The sequence below is a fragment of the Rhinolophus sinicus genome, chromosome 2, assembly GCF_057876585.1.
Source record: "Rhinolophus sinicus isolate RSI-liver-muscle chromosome 2, RSI-T2T, whole genome shotgun sequence".
NCBI lineage: Eukaryota > Metazoa > Chordata > Mammalia > Chiroptera > Rhinolophidae > Rhinolophus > Rhinolophus sinicus.
The window spans coordinates 158,391,022-158,412,556 of record NC_142502.1 but is presented as its reverse complement, the minus strand read 5'-3'; the positions used below and the strand labels follow the sequence as shown (position 1 = coordinate 158,412,556).

At 35.8% G+C, this 21,535-nt stretch overlaps 1 protein-coding gene and 1 pseudogene across 4 annotated transcripts in view; one reads left to right on the top strand and one right to left on the bottom strand.

Annotated features, from left to right (window-relative positions):
- SOCS5 (suppressor of cytokine signaling 5) overlaps positions 1–21,535 on the top strand; it is a 61,889-nt gene that overhangs the window by 20,848 nt on the left and 19,506 nt on the right. Inside the window, exon 2 of one of the 4 annotated variants that reach the window (XM_074331945.2) lies at positions 15,043–15,126. The exons of the other annotated variants lie outside the window; for them this stretch is intronic. The gene's annotated coding sequence lies outside the window, so the exon portion shown is untranslated. The remainder of the gene's footprint in view (positions 1–15,042; positions 15,127–21,535) is intronic. 4 annotated transcript variants of the gene reach the window in all.
- LOC109456346 (AP-3 complex subunit sigma-1 pseudogene) lies at positions 7,458–14,895 on the bottom strand (annotated as a pseudogene).

Below are 21,535 nucleotides of genomic sequence, written 5' to 3'. Positions count from 1 at the left end.
TGCCTTTGCATCTCTGTCAAAAATCAGTTGACCATATTTGTGTGGATGAAATGAAAACTTGTGTTCACAGAAAAACTTGTACATAAATGTAATAAATACGGTTTTTTGCCTTGAAAAATACTTGAAGTTTGTTTGTGGAAGTGGGCATGGGAAAGGTTGCCTCTTGTGAGTTATTTTGAAGTGGTGGAAGGAAAATGTCTGTAATCTGAGGGAAAAGTTAAAAACCTGATGTGATGTGACACAAGAGGTGAACTAAGGTAGCTGGGAGATGTTTGAGGAATGTGTGTGCTATGTATTCCTACTGCTCAGGGCTCGGTGCAGCTGGGTACAGTTTTCTGTATTCATCTAACCATCTAATATTTAATGGCACATAAGCAAATGGGATTAATATTGTGCTCATGTTACTTCCTAATATAACAAGCACATTGAAACAATTGAGTTTTCAAAACATGTTATAACAGGACTGACTATATCAGGGCTTTTTTTTCCTTCCGAGAATTAGTTTACCAGCACACCACTGGAGAATGATCTCTTCCGTTGTCCTGGAGGAGTCTTAGAGAACTTGACGAAGATGGCAGTTGTACTCAGACTTGACAAATTGAGTACAGTACTTTGTCAGGCATTGTACAAGTAGTGGAACATTCTAGGTAACAGAACAGCAGCATTGTGAAACAGCACACAGATGTAAGCCTGGTGAGTTCAGGAAATCCTTATGTAGTTCAGTGTTAAACGAAGGTTAAAGCTTGGAGGGAGCAAGGGAGGTAGGAGATAGTTAGATTCTCAATGGCCTTAGATGCCACTTGAAAGAATTTACATTTTAATCCCTCAGGGGGTAGAGAACACTGAAAAATTTTGGACAGAGAATTATATTTTCTAACACTAATTGATATGGCACTCCCTGGTGACAGTATGGAGGGCAGATTGAAGGAGGTCCAGCTGCAGTCTGGGAATCTAGTGAGGTAAGGAGGACCTAGTGTGAATCTTTCATAGGCTTGACCTCTGAGAATATCATAAAACTATAGATGCTTACTAGCAACTATTCCTTTCTGTGTCCCTAGAAGTCATTATTACTATAATCCTATTTCTTAATTTTAAGGTCTAGGGCCATGAGAGTTAGTCTTCTATATAGTGACAAGCCAGGTGAATTTGTAACCTGCCTTCACAATAGCCAGTTTCACGGTTAGCTTCATGTTTACAATGCTTAAAAATGGTGTGATGAATCATCATTGGAGAAGTTTTATTATTGTAATGTGCATTCATTGAAAAATAATTACATGGGTCAAATGTCTCTCTGCCCTCTGGATTACTATTTTTGTCCGAATTATTTTATAATGTAGAATTAACATTGTAAGGGATGAATAAATATCAGGTGAAACTTAAGCGTTTAAAAAATGATATAACTGCGTTCCCTCAAACGAAAGTTAGATGCAAAACACTTGAATACCAAGTCTAAATTAAGAAAGCTATTTATCCCATCATTTAAAAAATTATATCTTTTCTTTTATTGTTCCTCAGCAAGTGTTTTGATGTCTGTTACCAGAGTAGGGTACTGATAATCTGGTTGAAGATACCAGAGACACTTTCTAAAACTAATTGAAAACAGGAATATCAGGCTAAAACATTTAAAAACCATGTCCTACAGTTTTCTAGTTAATAAACTCCAATATCCCACACAGTATGTATGGTCTTATCTGCATGTAGTAAATATATGTTAAAGGCTGAAAGGCAGTATTTAAGAAGAGCTAGAGACAAAAATAAATGGAAACATTATGAGAATTTTAAAGAATTTTCTGGTCTTTAACACTTTGGAGAGTATAATTAATGGATTATGGATTCAGAGAAGCCATATATCCTCTGAGTAAATTGTCTCTGATACTTTTATGAGGTAATAGTTGCTGTCTTTTCTTTTTGATAAGGCATGGGTGGTGGTTTTTTAAATTATAAAACTATATGAGGTGTGATCAAAAAATACGGTAAATGTTTAAATAAAATATTACAGTAAAAGACACATTGCCATTAATCCCACTCAAAATACTCCCCCTCACTTTGAACGCACTTATCCCATCATTCTTGCCACTTTCTGAAGCAGTTCTGGAAGTCCTCTTCTGTGAGTGTCTTTAGTTGTGCTGTCGTGGCTGCCTTGATGTCCTGAATTGATTGAAAACGTTTACCTTTCTTGGTCATTTTGACTTTGGGGAAGAGCCAGAAGTCACACGGTGCCAGATCCAGTGAATAAGGTGGATGAGGACACACGGTAATGTTTTTATTTGACAGAAATTGCCGTACCAGAAGCGATGTGTGACATGAAACCTTTCCATTATGATCTAGAAACGCGGTGCATGCTGCTGTCCAGTGCCATCCAACGGAAAGGCAGGGAACTTCAATATGGGAAGCAGCGCATCGAACCTTCGTAACAGGGTGTGACAAGTTTCAACTTATTGGTTGGAATCAGTCAGCTGTGAGCTACGGTTGAGAGAAGGTGTGTTTTAAAGTGTGCTGTAAATCATCCTCCATCATGACAGCGCTCTGTGTCACACATTGCTTGTGGTATATGGCAATTTCTGTCAGGTAACATTACGGTGTGTCCTCATCCACCTTATTCACCAGATCTGGCACCGTGTGACTTCTGGCTTTTCCTCAAAGTCAAAATGATTCGGGACATCCAGGCAGCCACAATAGTGCAACTAAAGACACTCAAGAAAGAGGACTCCCAGAACTGCTTCAGAAAGTGGCAAGAGTGATGAGATAAGTGTATTTGAAGCAAGGAGAAGTATTTTGAGGGGGATTAATGGCAATATAGCTTTTATTGTAATAAATTTTTTTGTTTGAGCAGTCACCATATTGTTTGCTCACACCTCATAAATGTACAAACATAACACGTGATTATTTCAGAAAAGTAAAACAGTACTACTTGCTTGAGTAAAAATTAAAACTCTAATAACCTTAAGGAGCACTGAATTCTTTTACCCTCACTCATGTTTATAACTTCTCTGATAGGAAAAAAGTTCCTGCTATAGACTAGATGTTGTTCAGCTATTACGATGACAGCCACTTGTAAAAGGAAATCATGGGTATAGGTAAATAATCAAAATAAAATGTATTACAATCACATGGTCATAGTTATACTGTAGTTCATTGACCTCAGTTCACTTTTAAAGGCAAGTATTCTAATGTTTACTTCATGCAAACATTGCAAGATTATACATACCCTCCTTTTTTTTGTTGTCCAGACTCCTCTCCCCTCTAACCATGTCAGGAGCCCTAATCTTTTCTTTGTGCCAGAGATTTCTTCTAGTCCTCCACATTTACAGAAATACTAGTGTGCCTTTCTCGTATAGAAACAAGGTTTTCTTTTTCTCCCTTACCCCTTACCATACCTTAATCCATACTGCTTTGATTGTTTTCTGACAGAGCCTTTTGGCTCTTCTAAAATACGCAGAGAATCGTCTGTGAATTCTTAGTTATTTAATTATGACCAAGTATGGGAAGAGTAAAAGCATCTTTTTTTAGCATGGCATGGAAGACGTTTTAGAGTCTCTTTTCCCCAGCTTTCAGGTTGCTTTTTCTTTTACTTCACTCCGCCTGCCCTGTACTTCAGCCATCCATCCGAACCACTCCTCATCTTTTGGGAATCCAGACCCTTTCCTGAGTCTGTGCCTTCACATTTTCTCTGCCTGAAATGCCTTTCTCCATTTGGCAGGTAACTGTTCATTCTTCGAAACCTAGCTCAAGGTCACCTTTTCTGTGAAGCCTTCCCTGACCCCTGCATTCATTAAGATTATGTACAGTGACAAGTAACAGAACTATCAAAGTAACAGTGGCCTAAAAACAAAAGAGATTTATTTCTCTCCTATAAAAATTTGGAATTTGCAGTGTAGGGCTAAAGTGACAGCTCTGTTCCATGAAGTTACTAGGGAAGTAATTTCCAACTCCTGGCTTCAGAATCTCTCAGATCTCTCAGACCTTTGTTCTCATGGTCCAAAATCGAAGTATCTTTCTTTAAACAGAATGGGTATGAAGGGAAGGACTAAGGGCACATGCAAGCTGTCTCTTAAAGTTTCCCTAAAGCTCCCACACTACATTTCTGTTTGTATCTCGTTGGCTTGAAGGAAGGCTGAGAGCTAAGTCTTTATTCTTTGTGGCTCTGTACCAGCTGATTATATTATGGAAGAAAGGAAGGACAGGTAGAGGGTGCAACTAGCAGTGTGCTACACTTCCCCAGGTAGAGGTAGTCGCTTTGTGTTCCTGACAGCACTCTTCTAATTAGTTAGCGTTTAGGTTGTATTGTAATTTATTTGCCTTTTCCACCAATTGTGGACTTCTCAGAGATTGCATGTATTTATTTCATGGTTTAATCTCTAGCACTTTAAATAAAATTTAGCACTCATAAAGTGTTGAATGAAGAGATAAAGACATTCAGGAAGATTACAGCAAAATTATCAGAGACAAAAAAGGTGGTGATATTTAAATACCCATGTGAACAAGGGTAATTGCTTATGTAGACATTGATTTCTTAGACCTAATTTTTTTTCCTGTTTTCTCTTATTATGTAGCAAGAAGGTGGACACTGCCAATAATAGACGGCATAGCTTCTCCTTTTCAATAATGCCTCAGAATTGACCACACAGATAGGATACAAAGTTATTTGAAAGGTTGTGTATTCTCTGTGTTATACTGTTTTTTTTATTTTGGTAAAATAAACATAAAGGTTACCGTTTTAACCATTTTTAAGTACACCTTTCTGTGGCATTAAATACATTCACATTGTTGTGCAACCATTACCACCATCTATCACCAGAACTTTTTTCTCTTCCCCAACTGCAACTCTGTACACATTAAACACTAACTCCCCAATCCCCTTTCCCCCCAGCCCCTGACAACCATCATTTTACTTTCTGTCTCTGAATTTGACTACTCTAGGAGCCTCATGTAAGAGGAATCAGACAATATTTGTCCTTTTGTGCCTGGTTTATTTCACTTAGCATACTATCTTAACGGTACATCCATGTCGTAGCATGTGTCAGAATTTATTTCCTTTTAAGGCTGAATATATTCATATATATATATATTTTGTTTATCCTTTCAACTGTCAGTGAATGCTTGGGCTGCTGTGTTACACTGTTTTTTGCAAGATTTTTTAAATTTGTTTTCTACAAGTATTTTTAATAGAAGTAGTGTCTTACTCTGTGGTAATCTCACCACAACTAACCTCAAACAGAAGCCATATAATTACATACCATTTTATAAGAAAACTTAAGAAAAGTGCAAAGAAGACAAAAACAATCATCTACATTAGGAATTTATTTTTATAGGAAGTAATACACCCCCTTCTCCCAATCATAGTTTCTGAAGTGTAAATTCAAAAAATAAAATTAAGTTATGAAAAACATTATTTTGGTGTAAATCTGGAAAATAGGCACAAGAGTGGAATTAGAAGGAAATATGGTAGCTTTTCACAGGAAATGATCAGATTTGTTTTAATGAAGAATCTCTTGATTATATGGTAATGAGACAGGAGAGTACAACCTGTGAATCCCTATCCTTTTGAAATAGGAAGATATTATAATACCATGACTGGACAATGAGAAAGAAATTATAGCTGTAGCTTGGTGGGTTTGCTTTTATGAAATTTCGGTAACATTTTTTTAAATTAAATTTATTGGGGTGACAATGGTTAATAAATTACATAGGTTTCTAGTGTACAATCTATAATACATGATCTGTATGTCACATTGTGTACTTACCACCCAGTCAGCTCTCCTTCCATCACCATATATTCTAGCATTGAAAAGAAAAGGGTTAAGAATTGGTGGAGTAAGGAAAATCGGCTCCATTCCTATCACCTGACCTCATTTGTTATCAGAAGGAAGTTTGTTTAGTGACAATAATTATTATTGAATGTTTGACTGCCAATAATAAGACTGATGCCTAGAAAATTCTTGATTTTGGCCTCTATCCCACTGGGGACATAGTCCAAATTAGCAATCAAATTCTTTTACTAAAATTCTCTGATCAAGCTTTCAAATATTAGGTTGGTGCAAAAGTAATTGCTGTTTAAAAGGTTAAAAAAAATTGCAAAAACTCAATTACTTTTGTACCAACCTAATAATTACTTAAGTGGAATACATGCCCCGCAGTTTAAACAGAATCTCATAGACACTTTCCCATTGCAGCTAATTGTTTAGTCCTTTTGGCAGAATGGTGAGTCATACTTCACTAGCCAACTCACAGACCAGCTGTTGATTTACTTAATTACCTGAGCCAAGACCCAGGCACCAGGATAGAATAGGGCACCTTGGCTCTGGCACCTTTTGTCTTTTCCTAAAAAATTTGGATGTAAATTTCTATCCCTCCCCTTGGTGTACTGTTGTAGAGATAATTTGACATGCCTGAAATGATCTGAGAAAAAAAGAACAAATTGTGGTGTTCGTAGTAAATCCTTTTAGAAAAATTAGAACTTGATGTAGACATTAAAAATAGAATTGAATGGTGAAGGACAAAGTAGTGGAGATATTTCAGAGTAAAGAGAACTAAGTTTGGATAAAATGGGGCCTAATCATGGATGGCGGTGAGTGAGAGTCAGGCACAGGATGCTGTGTATGACTGTTGGATGTTCTTGAAAGGAAATGAGTCTAGAAAGAGAGGAGAGACGAAGGTGGTAGAAATCTGGGAATGTGGGTGGCATTAGAACTCTGGATAAGCTTACTGGCAGCGTAGGTGCAGAGAAAAGGTAAATTGGAGAGCCATTCTGGGAAAAGAAACTTGAACTAGGTAACATTAAATAACAATGGTGTTAAGTGGAAGAAGAGTAAAATAAAATTTTTCTAAGAACTTGCATAGAAATGTGGTACTGATAACCCCCTTTGGGGAGAAATCTTAAGTTAATTTTAGATACTGTGAATTTGAGGTACAATGAGGAATAGCCAAATTGAGACAGACTTTTTAGGCTATTAGTGGACTGTAAAGTGGGTGGGATGTGTGGATTGAATGTGCTTCCGGCACACATCCAGAAAAATCCCGGTTATAACTGTAAAGGCAAGAACATCTGTTCTCATAGCCTCTAGATACATGTAAAAACTCTTAAAATCGGATAATTTGTTCCCCCATTAGCTTCACTGCAACTGACTCTTCTAGGTTAAATAGATGAAATTCGTCAATTACATTCAGGAAACTGAAGTTCTTCCCCCGTGCTACTAAATAAGAAAGTGGAATCTAAATTGCCTTATTAATTCTAATCTTTTTTTTCTTTTGTAGATCATTTTGTCTTTATCTTTTTTTGTTTTTATTTTCTTTTCCTTTTTGATTTTTTGTGGATCATTTTGGATTTTTGAAATACACAGTTATTTCATCCGGGAATAATAATTGTTTGTTCCTTTCAAATCTGTAGAGTTGAAGTTAATGAATGCCTTTTTCTCTCTCAAACTAAAAAGAAAAGGTCATAATGTTTTTGTGCAATGCATACTTTGTTCTTTAACAATTGTGAAAAATAACAGAAAGAATTAAGGAATGCTGTACTTGTGACCCATATAAAACACCAACATTTTGGGTTGATTATAATATAAAAAAAAGTCTCAAACACTTTTTGAAATATTCTTGTAACTAGTACATAGAGGCATGGCTTAGGTGGGCATAGGAATACAGTTTAGAAAAAGAAGAAAAATCACACTGCAACTACTCAATTTCTTCAAAATGGAGCAAGAAAAGCAACATTGAACCACCATACTGATGTTACGTATTTTTTTGTCCAGTACCTTGATTTAAATCCAAGAGAAAAAGTTAAGACACTCCTCTATTTTTAATAAACTGCATGGTAAACTTAGATGACTTTCCCCCTGGATTTTACCTGGGAAAGTGGCCTTTTAAATTTTTTATTTAAAAGAGGACAGGTTTGGCACTTTTATACTGATTTCACCAATGCTGATATTTCTTGGGTTCCCGGAAAGATTCATATTCTTTACAGCTGCTATATCATGAGCTGGAACTCCCGCTAAGCCAATCTCAGATTTCTCCTGTTTATTTTGTGTGTCAATTTGTGGTGTAACAGTTCTCATTCATGTTAGTCACCAATACCATTCCCCCCATCACCATTTCTGCAAAAATATTGTGAACCTTGTCTACATGGAAAATTAAATCCAGTTCACAGACATTTTCAAAACACTTGTCTAATATTTCCAAAATACTTAACATAGATCGGAAATGCCAAGTTCACTTTCTGAAGAATCCACAAAAGACAAAATATAACATTGCATAATATCCGTAAATCAGTTTGTTGTCAGATTCTCCAATTAGTAATCCTTCTAGGAAATTACAAACATTTTCATCTTTTATAGATACCAAATGGAAGGTCTCCCTGATGATTTGCTTTGTATGTCTTCACTGTGAGGCTGGTAGAACTCGGAGAGCTGCGGCTTCCATGATTGTTGAGGATAAGATCACTTGGATCCTGTCTGCAGGGTGGGCGCTGGGTGGGGGCTGGATTGCCTTTTACTTCTTAATTTGCCTTAATCTGCTCACTAGCACCTCTAGGACAATGTAAAATAGAAGTGATGATAATAAGTATTCTCTTATTCCAACCTCAGCATTTTATCAAGGATAAGGTTAGCTGTCATTTTTTGGAAATGCTCTTTATTAAGTTAGGTAAGGTTTATTTTTCAGTCTTAGTTTGCTAAGAATTTCCATCACAAGTATATGTTGAATTTCATGACATGCCTTTCTGCATTTAAAGAGATTATCATATATTTTTTGTTCTGTAACTATCAGTGTGATCTATTACACTAATTGATTTTCTAATGTTCATACAACCTTTTATTCCTAGACGATAGCTAACTTGATCATTTTTATATGCTGTTGGAGTGAGGTTGCTAATATTTTGTTTAAAAAACCTCTATGTATACCTATGACTGAGATTGGCGTGTATCCTTTCTTTTCACAGTGTCCTTGTTAGGCTTTGGTATCAGGTTGTATTAGCCTAATAAAATCAGCTGGGGAATGTTTCTCTCTTTTAGTCTTTGGAAGAATTTGATTCGAATTTTTTGTTTTTCCTTAAATAATAATAGAATTCACCAATGAAGCCATCGAGGCCTAGGATTTTCTTGTTGGAAAAAATTTGACTATTGATACTTTTATTTCCTGTGGATGCTTCTTTTCACTCATGATGTCTTCTGTATGCCTACGTTTGACTGTGCCTACTGCTTATTGTGCTTAAAATTACTTGTAGGTATTCTTTGAGGCCAAGAATGAAGGTGTCTTCCTTCAGTAAAGGTTCATGTTTTCTTCTTTTTTTTAATTTTTAATTTTATTTTTCAATTACAGTTGACATTCAATGTTAGTTTCATGTGTACAGCATAGCAGTTAGACATCTATATAATTTATGAAATGATCACCCCGTTAAGTCTGGTACTCACCTGGCACTATACATAGTTATAACAATATTATTGACTATATTCTCTGTGCTATACTTTATATCCCCATGACTATTTTGTAACTACAAATTTGTACTCCCTAATTCTGTCATCTTTTTCACCCAGCCCCCCAATCCCCTCCCATCTGGCAACTATCAGTTTGTCTCTGTATCTGTGAGTCTCTTTCTGTTTTGTTTGTTCGTTTATTTTGTTCTTTAGATTCCATATATAAGTGAGATCATATGGTATTTGTTTTTCTCTGTCTGACTTACTTCACTTAGCATAATACCCTCCGGGTCCATCCATGTTGTCTCAAATGGTAAGATTTCATTCTTTTTATGGCCAAGTAATATTTCATTGTATATATGTACCACATCTTCTTTATCCAGTTGTCTATTGATGAGTACTTAGGTTGCTTCCGTGTCTTGGCTATTGTAAATAATGCCGCAGTGAACATAAGGGTGCATATATCTTTCCAAATTAGTGTTTTGGATTTCTTTGGATATATGCATATACCCAGAAGTGGAATTACTGGGTCTTAGGTAGTTCTATTTTTAATTTTTCAAGGAATCTCCCTACTCTTTAACATAGTGGCTGCACCAATTTGCAATCCTACCACCAATGCATTAGGGTTCCCTTTTCTCCATATCCTTACCAATATTTGTCGTTTGTTGATGTATTGATGATAGCCATTCTCACAGGTGTGAGGTGGTATCTCATTGTGGTCTTAATCTGCATTTTTCTGATGATTAGTGATGCTGAGCATATTTTCATATGTCTGTTGGCCATTTGTATGTCCTCTTTGGAGAAATATCTATTCAGGTCCTCTGCCCATTTTTAAATTGTTTTTGTTTTTCTGGTGTTGAGTTGTGTGAGTGCTTTATAAATTTTGAATATTATACCCATTATTGGATGTATCATTGGCAAACATCTCCTTCTATTCAGTAGGTTGTATTTGTTTTGTTGATGGTTTCCTTTGTTGTGCAAAAATTTTTTGGTTTGATGTAGTCCCATTTATTTTTTTCTTTTGTTTCCCTTGAATGAGGATATATATCAGAAAAATAAACATTATTAAGAGCAGTGTCAGAGAGTTTACTTCCTGTGTTTTCTTCTTGGAATTTTATGGTTTCATGCCTTACATTTAAGTGTTTAATCCATTTTCAGTTTATTCATGTATGTGGTGTAAGAAGGTGATCTAGTTTCATTTTTTTGCATATTACCTATCCAGTTCTCCCACCACCATTTATTAAATAGACTGTCTTTACCCATTGTGTATTCTTGCCTCCTTTGCCATAGAATAATAGACCATATAGGCATGGGTTTATTTCTGGGCTTTCTATTCTGTTCCATTGATCTATGTGTCTGTTTTTATGCCAACACCATGCTGTTTTGAGTATTACAGCCTTGTAGTATAGTTTGGTATCAGTAGTGTGATACCTTCACCTCTGTTCTTCTTTCTCAAGATTGCCATACTATCTGTAGTTCCATATAAATTTGGGAACGATTTCTTCTGTGAAATATGCCATTGGTTCTGTAAAAATGCCCTTGGTATTTTGATAGGGATTGCATTGAATCTATAGATTGCTTTGGGTAGTATGGACATTTAAATGATGTTAATTCTTCATATCCATAAGCACAGTATATGCCTCCATTTATTTGTACGTTCTTCAATTTCTTTCTTCAGGTAGAATACAGGTCTTCTACCTCCTTGGTTAAATTTATTCCTAGCTATTTTTGTTGTTGTTGCAATGGGATTCTAAATGGGATTGTTTTCTTAATTTCTTTTTATGATAGTTTGTTATTGGTATATAAAAATGCAACTGATTTCTGAAAAATAATTTTGTATCCTGCTACTTTACTGAATTCATTTATCAGTTCTAATAGTTTTTTGGTGGAATCTTTGGGGTTCTCTACATATGGTATCATGTCATCTGCAAATAATGACAATTTTACTTCTTCCTTTCCAATTTGGATGCCTTTTATTATTTCTGTTTTTTGTCTGATTGCTGTAGCTAGGACTTCCAATACTATGTTGAATAAAAGTGGTGAAAGTTGACATCCTTGTCTTGTTTCTGATCTTAAGGAAAACGCTTTTAGTTTTTTGTTTTTGAGTATGATGTTAGCTATAGGTTTGTAATATATAGATAGCCTTTATTATGTTCAGGTATGTCCCCTCTGTCCCCACTTTGCTGAGAGTTTTTATCACAAATGAATGCTGGGTTTTGTCAAATACTTTTTCTGCATCTACTGATAGGATCATAGGATTTTTATTTTTTATTTTGTTTATGTAGTGTATCACGTTAATTGATTTGTGGACATTGAACCAACCTTATATCCCAGGAATAAATCCCACTTGATCATGGTGTATGATTTTTTTAATGTATTGCTGAATTCCATTTACTAATATTTTGTTGAGGATATTTGCATATATGTTCATCAGGGATATCAACCTATAACTTTCTTTTTTTGTAATGTTTTTGTCTGCTTGTGGAATCAGGGTAATGGTGACCTTGTGAAATGTGATTGAAAACCTTCCCTCCTCTTGAATTTTTTGGAGTAGTTTGAGAAAGATAAGTATTAAGTCTTTCAATGTTTGGTAAAATTCACCTGTGAAGCCATCCAATCGAAGGCTTTTGTTTGTTGTGAGTTTTTTAATTACTGATTAGATTTTGTTAGTAGTTATCAGTCTGTTCAGATTTTCTATTTCTTCTTGACTCAGTCTTGGAAGATTGTATGTTTCTAGGAATTTATGTATTTGTTCCATATTGTCCACTTTGTTAGCATTTAATTGTCCGTAGTATTTTCTTATAACCCATTGCATTTCTGTGTTGTCAGTTGTCACTTCTTTCATTTCTGATTTTATTTATTCAGGTCCTCTCTTTTTTTCTTGATGGTTCTAGTTAAGTTTATCAGTTTTCAAAGAACCAGCTCTTGGTTTCATTGATCTTTTGTATTGTTTTCTTAGTTTCTATTTTGTTTATTTTTGCAGTGATCTTTATTTCCTTCTTTATACTCACTTTGGACTTTGTTTGCTGTTCCTTTTCCAGTTCCGTTAGGTATAGATTGTTTATTTGAGATTTGTTTTTCTTGTTTCTCGAAGTAGGCCTGTGTTGCTATGAATATCCCCCTTAGTACTGCTTTCACTGTGTCTCATAGATTTGGGGTCATTGTATTTTCATTTGTTTCAAGGTATCTTTTGATTTCTTCCTTGATGTCATTGCTAACCCATTCATTGTTTAGTAGCATGTTATTTAGTTTAGCCTCCATGTTTTTGTGTGTTTTTCAGTTTTTTTTCTTGTAATTGATTTCTAGTTTCATACCACTGTGGTTGGAGAAGGTGCTTGATATGATTTCAATCTTATTGTGACTTATTTCGTGGCCTAACATGTTGTCTGTCTTGGAAAATGTTCCACGTGCACCTGAAAAGATTGTATGTTCTCCAGCGTTGGACTGTAATACTCTAAAAATATCAAATCCATCTGGTCTAATGTGTCATTTATGGCTGCTGTTTCCTTGTTGATTTTCTGTCTGGAAGATCTATCCAGTGATGTCTATGGGGTGTTAAAGTCCCCTACTATGATTGTATTACTGTCTATCTCTCCCTTTATGTCAGTCAGTATTTGCTTTATGTACTTAGGTGCGCCTATGTTGGGTGCATAAATGTTTACAGAGGTTATACCCTCTTGTAGGATTGGTCCCTTTATTATTATGAAATGCCCTTCTTTGTCTTTGTTTTAAAGTCATTTTTTGTCTGACATAAGTATTGCTACTCCAGATTTTTTTTTTATTTCCATTTGCATGAAATATCTTTTTCCATCCCTTTACTTTTGGTCTCTGTGTCTTTTACTCTGAAGTGGGTCTCTTGTAGATAAGATTGACCCTCAGTGACAGGCTGTGAAGATTGCCCATGACCACAGAGCATGAGATGCTGTGTGGAATCTGACCCCACAGAGCAGGATTCACCCCAGTGAGCGCTGGTGCCTGCTGAGACCCCCCTTTGGAGCTAATTAGGTGGTGCTCTGTTGTGTTCTGAAGCCAGCCACCAAGAATATTAGTTCTGGGGCCTCTTGGGAGGGGCTCCCTTGCAGGGCAAGGTCAGCCACTGCCTGACTGCCCAAGGCTAATCTATAATTATTTAAAAATTTTTAAAACTCCTTCCAGATGCTACCTGGTATCGCATAACAGTACACTTCTTTTTGTGCTCCTCCCGCTCCAAACTTGCCTGTGTTTTTTTCTTTTAAGATGTGAAGGTATCACTATCCCAGTAATAGTTTTAAAGAATTTCACAGTTTGAAGGAGTTCATGCAAACCCAGACTATATACCCTGCCCAGGCTGGTCAAACTGTTTAGGGACCCAGGTCCTGGATGTCCTACCCCCATTCTTTTTTTCCCTTTCACTTCTGTCTGAGCTGAAACAACCTCCCCTGTCATTTCCTGGGCATGGGATCAGGGTTTAGGCTTAGTTATTGTTTACCTTTATCTGAGGTTATATCTTGGGGATCCCAGTTTAATGTGGGGAGATGTTCCCTTGGGCTCTCCCCCTTTTGAGGAATCTGTACACTGACATTTGTTCCCCTAATTCTGTGAGGCCACTGAAACCAAAGATCTAAGTTGCTGATCTCTATCTGCAAGTGCCCTAAGGGGTCAGTCTTCTGGGGTTTCTTATTACCTCTCTGGGTTCCCAGTTGTCCCTAGAATTTGGTCCAGTTGTTTCCTACCATCTTGTCAGCTTTTATTTTAAGGTTTTGGGTTTTTGGTTTCGAAGGATTTTTACTTTTTTCCAGCAGGAGGGTTGTTTTGAAAAATCCTAGTCTGTCATTACCAAAAATGGTAGTCCTCTTGATTTTTTTCCCCACTTCTCTTCCATTTACCTTGCATTTTTACTTCCGCCTCTGTATATTTTTTTTCCCACCTCTATATTAATGACTTCTTTTCACAAACATTTATATATTGAGCGTCTAGTTCATATATTGAGCATCTAAAATGTACCAATCATGACACAAAACAAAGTCCCTGCTTTCTTGAAATTAACACTGTAGTAGTGGATTCTGGATTGTGGGGAAAGATGCAACATAATAGGACAACATTTTCCTAGAACAATAGGACAGAGCATTAATGTCCTGTTAAACCTTAGGTTGCCATTGTCAAGTAAGGCTGGGAAATAATGCTAAGGAAGATATCCTTTTCAGAGAGCTAAGGTAAACTTATTTGAACTGAAACCTTTATTTATAAAATACCTTTTAACATCTTGTAGCATACTAGAATCCCAGGGAACATGATTTATAGCTGCTTGAGTAGTACTAAAGCATTAAACATCTATATTACTACACGTTGTCACAGAGTAATTTCAGCTCCTGCTTTCCCACAGTCATATCTGAGGGGAACATTTGTGAGGGAGTAAAACAAGGCAGCTATGCCTGGAATAACCTTCCCTTACTTGGCCATAGGTGGCTGGACTGGCATGGGTGCCCACATCAGAGATGATGCCAGTCATAGATCAGCCACCGGCCAGGTCGGTGCACTAGCACGATAAGTTTAGTCCAAATGGGAACAAGCTAAACCAGTCAGGTTCTCACAGAGCTCATTGTCTGGTTAAAGAAATATAGCTCTTGCTTTTAATTTTCTGTCTGGATGATTTCAGGACTGACAAGTAAAGGTGGTTACTGGAAGAATATACACGATGATGTAGATCACAAACGCACAATAAGAAACAGGGATTTGGCAGGTAAGCAAAGAAAATCAGCAGAATTTGAAAAGTCAAGAGAAAGAGATAGGAGGGACCTGTGATAGACTGAGAATTAGCCAAAGGTATGACATTGACAAAGTGGCAGCTGTGAGGTAGAAAAAGAATAGAGTATTGGAGCAGGGAGACCAACTGGGAGCTGGAGGCAAATCAGGTACCAAAAGCTGGTACCCAGGGACTTGCTGAGTCAGAGTAATGGCAGGAGCACTAGAATGAGGACGCAGAAATTCCTGCTGCTTAATCTCTAGGGCAACCGTGGAACTGGAGCAGGCTCTCAGTTCCAGTGCTTTGAGGACTAGGCCCACTTGTGTTACTGATTTTGTTCTTGGATTTCAGTGAGAATTCTTATTTCTCTTACCATCAAATTCACACTTCAAACCAGGACTTCTCCATCACCACGCACACCTACATTTGCCAACCTGAGTGAATGTGGTCAGTACCCAGCAATGAGAAAAGACTGATATATAAAGAAAGAGTTGAATCCTTAAGAGATTGATATGTAAGAGTTGAATTCATATCAGAGTGCTACTTTTTGATTAACAAGTAGAAAACTTTTTATTACAATGAAATACCCACCTTTCCTACCACCTTTATTACATTTTGGAAATTAATCGAAGCTCCGCTGTACTGGAAATGTTAATGTTACATGGCATCACATAATCTATTTCTGTTGGTTATCCTATAAATAGTATCTCTATATCCAAACGAATGCACATTACTTTCTGGTACTCTCTTGGAAAGGGTGGTTCCTACCTCCCAATCTAATGTTACTACTCATCCATCCCCAGTACTGTCTGAGAAAGTCAGTCTGGGTTAGTGAAGATCTCTGTATTTGTTATTCCTTTCTCCCCTGATTGTGTTAATCTGCCCCTCTCATCCCTTCTTTGTGTGTCTTTTGCTTCCACACTGTTCCCCTACCTTTTCTAAAAAAGTTTATTTTTAAGACTTCTTAATTTATTTGTTCTGCATTTTACGCATAATTTTCAGTTATAATATGAAATTAGATTGGTCTTTTTCAAGATCTACTTCCTTTTAAAATAGCTTTTTTTTTTTCCAGCTAGGAAATTAAAACATTTGAATGTAATGTTTTGGAAAATACAGAAAAAAAAGAAAAAATGAAATTACAATAGTAAAAAACCACCCAAGATAACCACAGTAGAATTTCCTACCCATAATCTTTTTATTAAAACATATGTTTGTGTGCGTATGTGTATGTATGTGGAGGTCAGTTTACACATACTGTTTTATAGCCATATTAATTTAATATGAACATTTCCAGAAAATTAAATGCTTCCAGAAACATGGTTTTTAATGTCTTTCTGTTATTCCAGCATATGAAAGTACCACAGTTTATTTAATCCATCCTCTGTTAACTGAATAATACTGTTATTGCCAATTTTTTGCTACTATAACTAATGCTATGAGGAATATCTCTTGTATATAAATCTTTGTGTCCTTATCTGACTATTTTTAAAAATAATTTCTAATTGTGAAATCTTGGGTCAAAATGTATACAACTTTTTAAAGCTTGGATATGTAATATAAAATTTCCCTCTTGAAATGCCACATGGATTTATATTCTCATATGAACATGTGAACATGCTAGTTTCCCAGTACCCATGCTTAGATATTACCATTAAAATGTAAAAGAAAAAAACAAAACAAAAAAACCTTTGCCAAATTGGTAAGTGAAAAATCTTATATCACATTTTATTTTGGATATCTTTAATAAATTCTAAGAATTAACTTTTTTCATACATTTATAGGCCAAGTATATATCTGATTTTGTGACTTTTCTGGACATGTCCTTTGCTATTTCCCTTTGAGTTGTTGCATCTTATCATTTTCTTATAAATACATTAACACTTTGTCATATATTGAACATGTTTTATCCAGCTTATCATTTTGTTTATGTATGGCATATTTTTTAATATGCAAAAGTTTAAAGTTTTGTCACTAAGTATTTCTCTTTTGGTTTCTTTCTTGAACAGTTTGCTTAAATAGGCTTTCCGTCTCTTCTTTGAGAGATCATATGGCTTCCTATAATTTACTACTTTTATTTTATGGTGGGTTTATCTATTTTACAGTCCATTGAAATTCTCATCAGTTGCTCTCTAGGAACATTTGAGATTATTAGATTTTAGACCCAGAAGTATAGTTTTAAGTTTCTGAAAATTTGACTGTTAACTTTATTTTTAGTCCTATCTACTTCCAAAAAGAAGGGAAAAAAGATGATTAATAATAAACTCATACTTGGACATTTAGTATAATGATAATTGATACAGAATTATACTAGGAAGTGGAGGGGATCTCTAAGTCTATCAGAAATTTATAAACTAAGCCTTCGATTTGAATTTCCTGTTGGTAATAGCAGAAAAGAAGAGGAACACAATGATTTATATGTTTCTCATTGTCCGCTTTAAGGAAGCGTATCAGTTTTTTCAGGAGAGAAATGTTGGCTGTAAAGTCAAAGAGGAATTTTTTATGTGAGTCTTTATATAAGGAATGGTGTCTTCGATACTATTTTTATAGAACATGAAATGATACAAGGCCATTTGTTTTATAAACTCAATGAAGCTTAAGGGCATAATATTAAGTTGTAATTCTGGTAAAGTGTATCTGTAGGGAGTCATAATAATACAAACCACATATTATCTTTCTGGTGAAGTAATTTGATAAGGGACAGAGCATAGAAAGTCTTTGTGGATGGTTAGCTATTTCTTAAACTAGCTCTTTCAACACAACAATGGTTTTTAAAAATCAAATTTTGATTTATGTATGTTTATGATTTCTAGTTAGAAATAGCAATTGTGGAATGGTTCATCCACCTTAGATCCAAGTGTTTAACTGAAAAGTTTGATATTTTATTGTGAAAACTAGAGTCTATTGTTATTTGATAAGGTGGATAATTACCTCATAAAGTGGGTTTCCAGGATTACTTGCAAGCAATAACAGACTATTTTTACCTGCTGCCCTTCAAACAATTGTAATGTGAACTGTTTAAGTAAATAGTAAATCTTATTTCATTTCAAATCTGACAGAATGTTGAAGAATTTTTTTTCATGAAGCACTGCTTCCTTCATTAGCAAAAAATACTACGAATTAACTGTACTTTAAATTGCTCAGTTCATCTTTGAAACTATTTAAATTTACTTTTCTTTACCTGTAAAAGAACCCTCATTTTTAAGTTGTGTTTATGGGAAGAAACTATATCTTAAACTGTGTAGGAAGCATTGTTTTTTTTGTTTTGTTTTGTTTTTTGTTTTGTTTTTTTTAGGGGAGACAGGAAGGAGAAAGTTTGTATTGACAGAACAGTATTGCTTTTGTTAGTATTTTTGCAGCTTGCACTAAACTTGTAGTGTTTAAATTGAACATTAAGTTAGCACCTGACTGAAACATGACTACATATAGAGTATAAGACTATTTGGATAACTCGGTACCTTGGACATTATGATTATACTTTAGTTTAATTGGATAGTGATTAGGAATCAGTTTTAACTGCTGTGCTATTGCTAGACCTTTAAATAACTTGAGTCTATTTGTGGAGTGCTGTGCTTATTTTTTAAATTCAATTTTTTTTTTTAAATCACAGATCTTTGAGGTTAGTTAATTCAGTTGCTTGTAGAGGAAGGAATACCTGGGCTGGATGGAGACAGAGGGTTGCTTATCCTCTTGAGCATCTCCCATGAAAGACTTCTCACAAATCTCTTTTGGTTGTTTATTTACATTTTTAATATTTGAAATACTAATTTTTTTCTAAGTGTTTTTTTTGTTTGTTTTTGTATTTAGATAGATTGAAGAGTGACCAGAATTTTCCTTTTTAGAGAAAGACTCTTCATATACATAAAAACAACCATTAGGTCACCTTTTTTCTCCAGATGACATAATTTTAGCTGTGTTTCGTTTATATCCCTAAATTATAATACTGAGAACTGTTGCTTCTTTTGTGCTAAATTCTTAAAGTGTGGAGGAAGTGGCCAGACATAGAGTCTTCTTGACTTTTCCTAAGCTGCTTGAAATCCTGGGATCAATATCATGGAAGATGTTCTAGAAGGGAGTGAGATGGAGGAAGGTAGACTATTGAGGCAGCTGTTACAACTAATGTGTACATGCACATGATGATGAAGACAGCCTGGGAGAGGGCAGTGGGGGTACAGAGGAGGGCTGGACCTGATGTATCTGTGGAGCGGACTGGAGACCACATTCTTACACTTCACCTTCCCTGGGGGAAGGATAAAGGCAGTGGGGACTCGAGGGTATCGAGCATAGTTTTCTCCAGCCATTTGAATCTCATTCTGGAGCATACAGAAGTTAGGACTTTTACTAATGGAATAATTTTAAAGAAATATCCTGTCAGTCTGTTTCCTTGCCCTTTAATGTCATATTCCTTGTTGTATCTCTTTTAATTTCAGTTTCCATGTGTGTGTTTGTTAGCATATAGATACGATTTGATTTTTGTGTTAATCATATATCTTGTGACCCTACTGAACTTACTTAGTTCTAGGATTTTCTTTCCTTTTTTTATTTTTAATTTTTAAGGAAGATTCCTTTGAGTTTTCTATGTGGAAAATCTTGTCATCTGCAAATGGAGAGTTTATTTCTTCCTTTTCAATTAATATGCATTTCTTTTTCTTGCCTTATTGTGCTGGCTGTCACTTCTCTTTTGACCCTGACCTCTTGCTATGGCCACCAGTGATAAGAAATCATAGTTGTCAGACAGATTGACGTCTGCTTGGAACACTTGCCTGGAGTGGTACTTTCTTTATGCAAAGATTTTTAATTACTGATTCAGTTTTTAAGAGTTACAGGCCATTGATTTTTTATTTCTTCTTGAGTCAGTTTTGGAAATTTATATTTTCCTAAAAATCTAGCCATTTCTTCTACGTTTTTCAATTTATTGACATTAAGTTGTTCATAATAGTCTCTTATCTTTTAAATCTTTTTTTATATCTCTACTTGTTCACTTTTTTGTCTTACAGTGTGTGCCCATGTAGTTAGTGACCCCAGGCTTTCATGCTCTCTAAGGTTTTTGGTCTTGTTCTGGTAAGTGTACTTGCTCATAGCACTTCTCTCTGACCATCCTTTCACACCACCTTTTCTGATTGGCAATTTCTAAGCTACTATGGACTGGTTGTCAAGAGAATGAAGTTTACTTAAACTATGGATTCGTTTAGAGTAAATACAATTAAGTTCATGGACAGTTAAGTTCACAAACTCATCCTAGAAAAAGTGTTACATACCTCATTGCTGAATATCACTATAGTTACCTTCAAAGTACTCCCCTTGGGAAGCTATGCACCAACACTTGCCTAGTCAACCCATTAAAGCAATTTTGGAGCTCTTTTTCTGGAATGGCCATCAGAGCTGTTGTGGTATTATCCTTGATGTCCTGAATGTCATCAAAATGTCTTCCTTTCAACATTTCCTTTATCTTCGGGTAAAGAAAGAAGTCCCTGGGGGCCAGATCAGGTGAGTAGGGAGGGTGTTCCAATACAGTTATTTGTTTACTGGCTAAAATCTCCCTCATAGACAGTGCTGTGCGAGCTGGTGCATTGTCGTGATGCAAGAGCCATGAATTGTTGGTGAAAAGTTCAGGTTGTCTTTTTTCACACAGCCTTTTCAGCACTTCCAAATAGTAAACTTTGTTAACTGTCCAGTTGGTACAAATTCATATGAATAATGCCTCTGATATCAAAAAAGGTTAGCAAGGGGTCGGCCCGGTGGCTCAGGCGGTTGGAGCTCCATGCTCCTAACTCCGAAGGCTGCCGGTTCGATTCCCACATGGGCCAGTAGGCTCTCAACCACAAGGTTGCTGGTTTGACTCCAGCAAGGGATGGTGGGCTGTGCCCCTGCAACTAGAAAACGGCAACTGGACCTAGCGCTGAGCTGCGCCCTCCACAACTAAGATTGAAAGGACAACAACTTGACTTGGAAAAAAGGCCTGGAAATACACACTGTTCCCCAATAAAGTCCTGTTCCCCTTCCCCAATTAAAAAAAAAAAAATTAAAAAAAAAAAAAGGTTAGCAACATTGTTGCAATGAGTTCGAACTTATTTGTCAGTCCTCCTATGCGTAGAGCAAGGGCTTTAAGTATTATCGTCTGAGAACTTGAGCTTTATTATGTTTTCCGCATGTGCTGTCAGTAAATGTTAAAATGAATATATTTTATCACCTTTTCAGCTTGCTTGTTTCTCAGCTTTTGATAGGTGAGGTTTATTTCAGTTCTTTTACAAGCAAAGATTTTTTAATTTTCCTAATTTTTAAAAAGTAAAGTTGTGTGTTATATGGTAACACTAACACAAAACTGGGGTGTTTACTTGGAATTTCTGTAATTTTGGTCAAAATGCTTCTCTTAGCATTAGTTTTCTTAGATGATTAAAAGATACCCTTA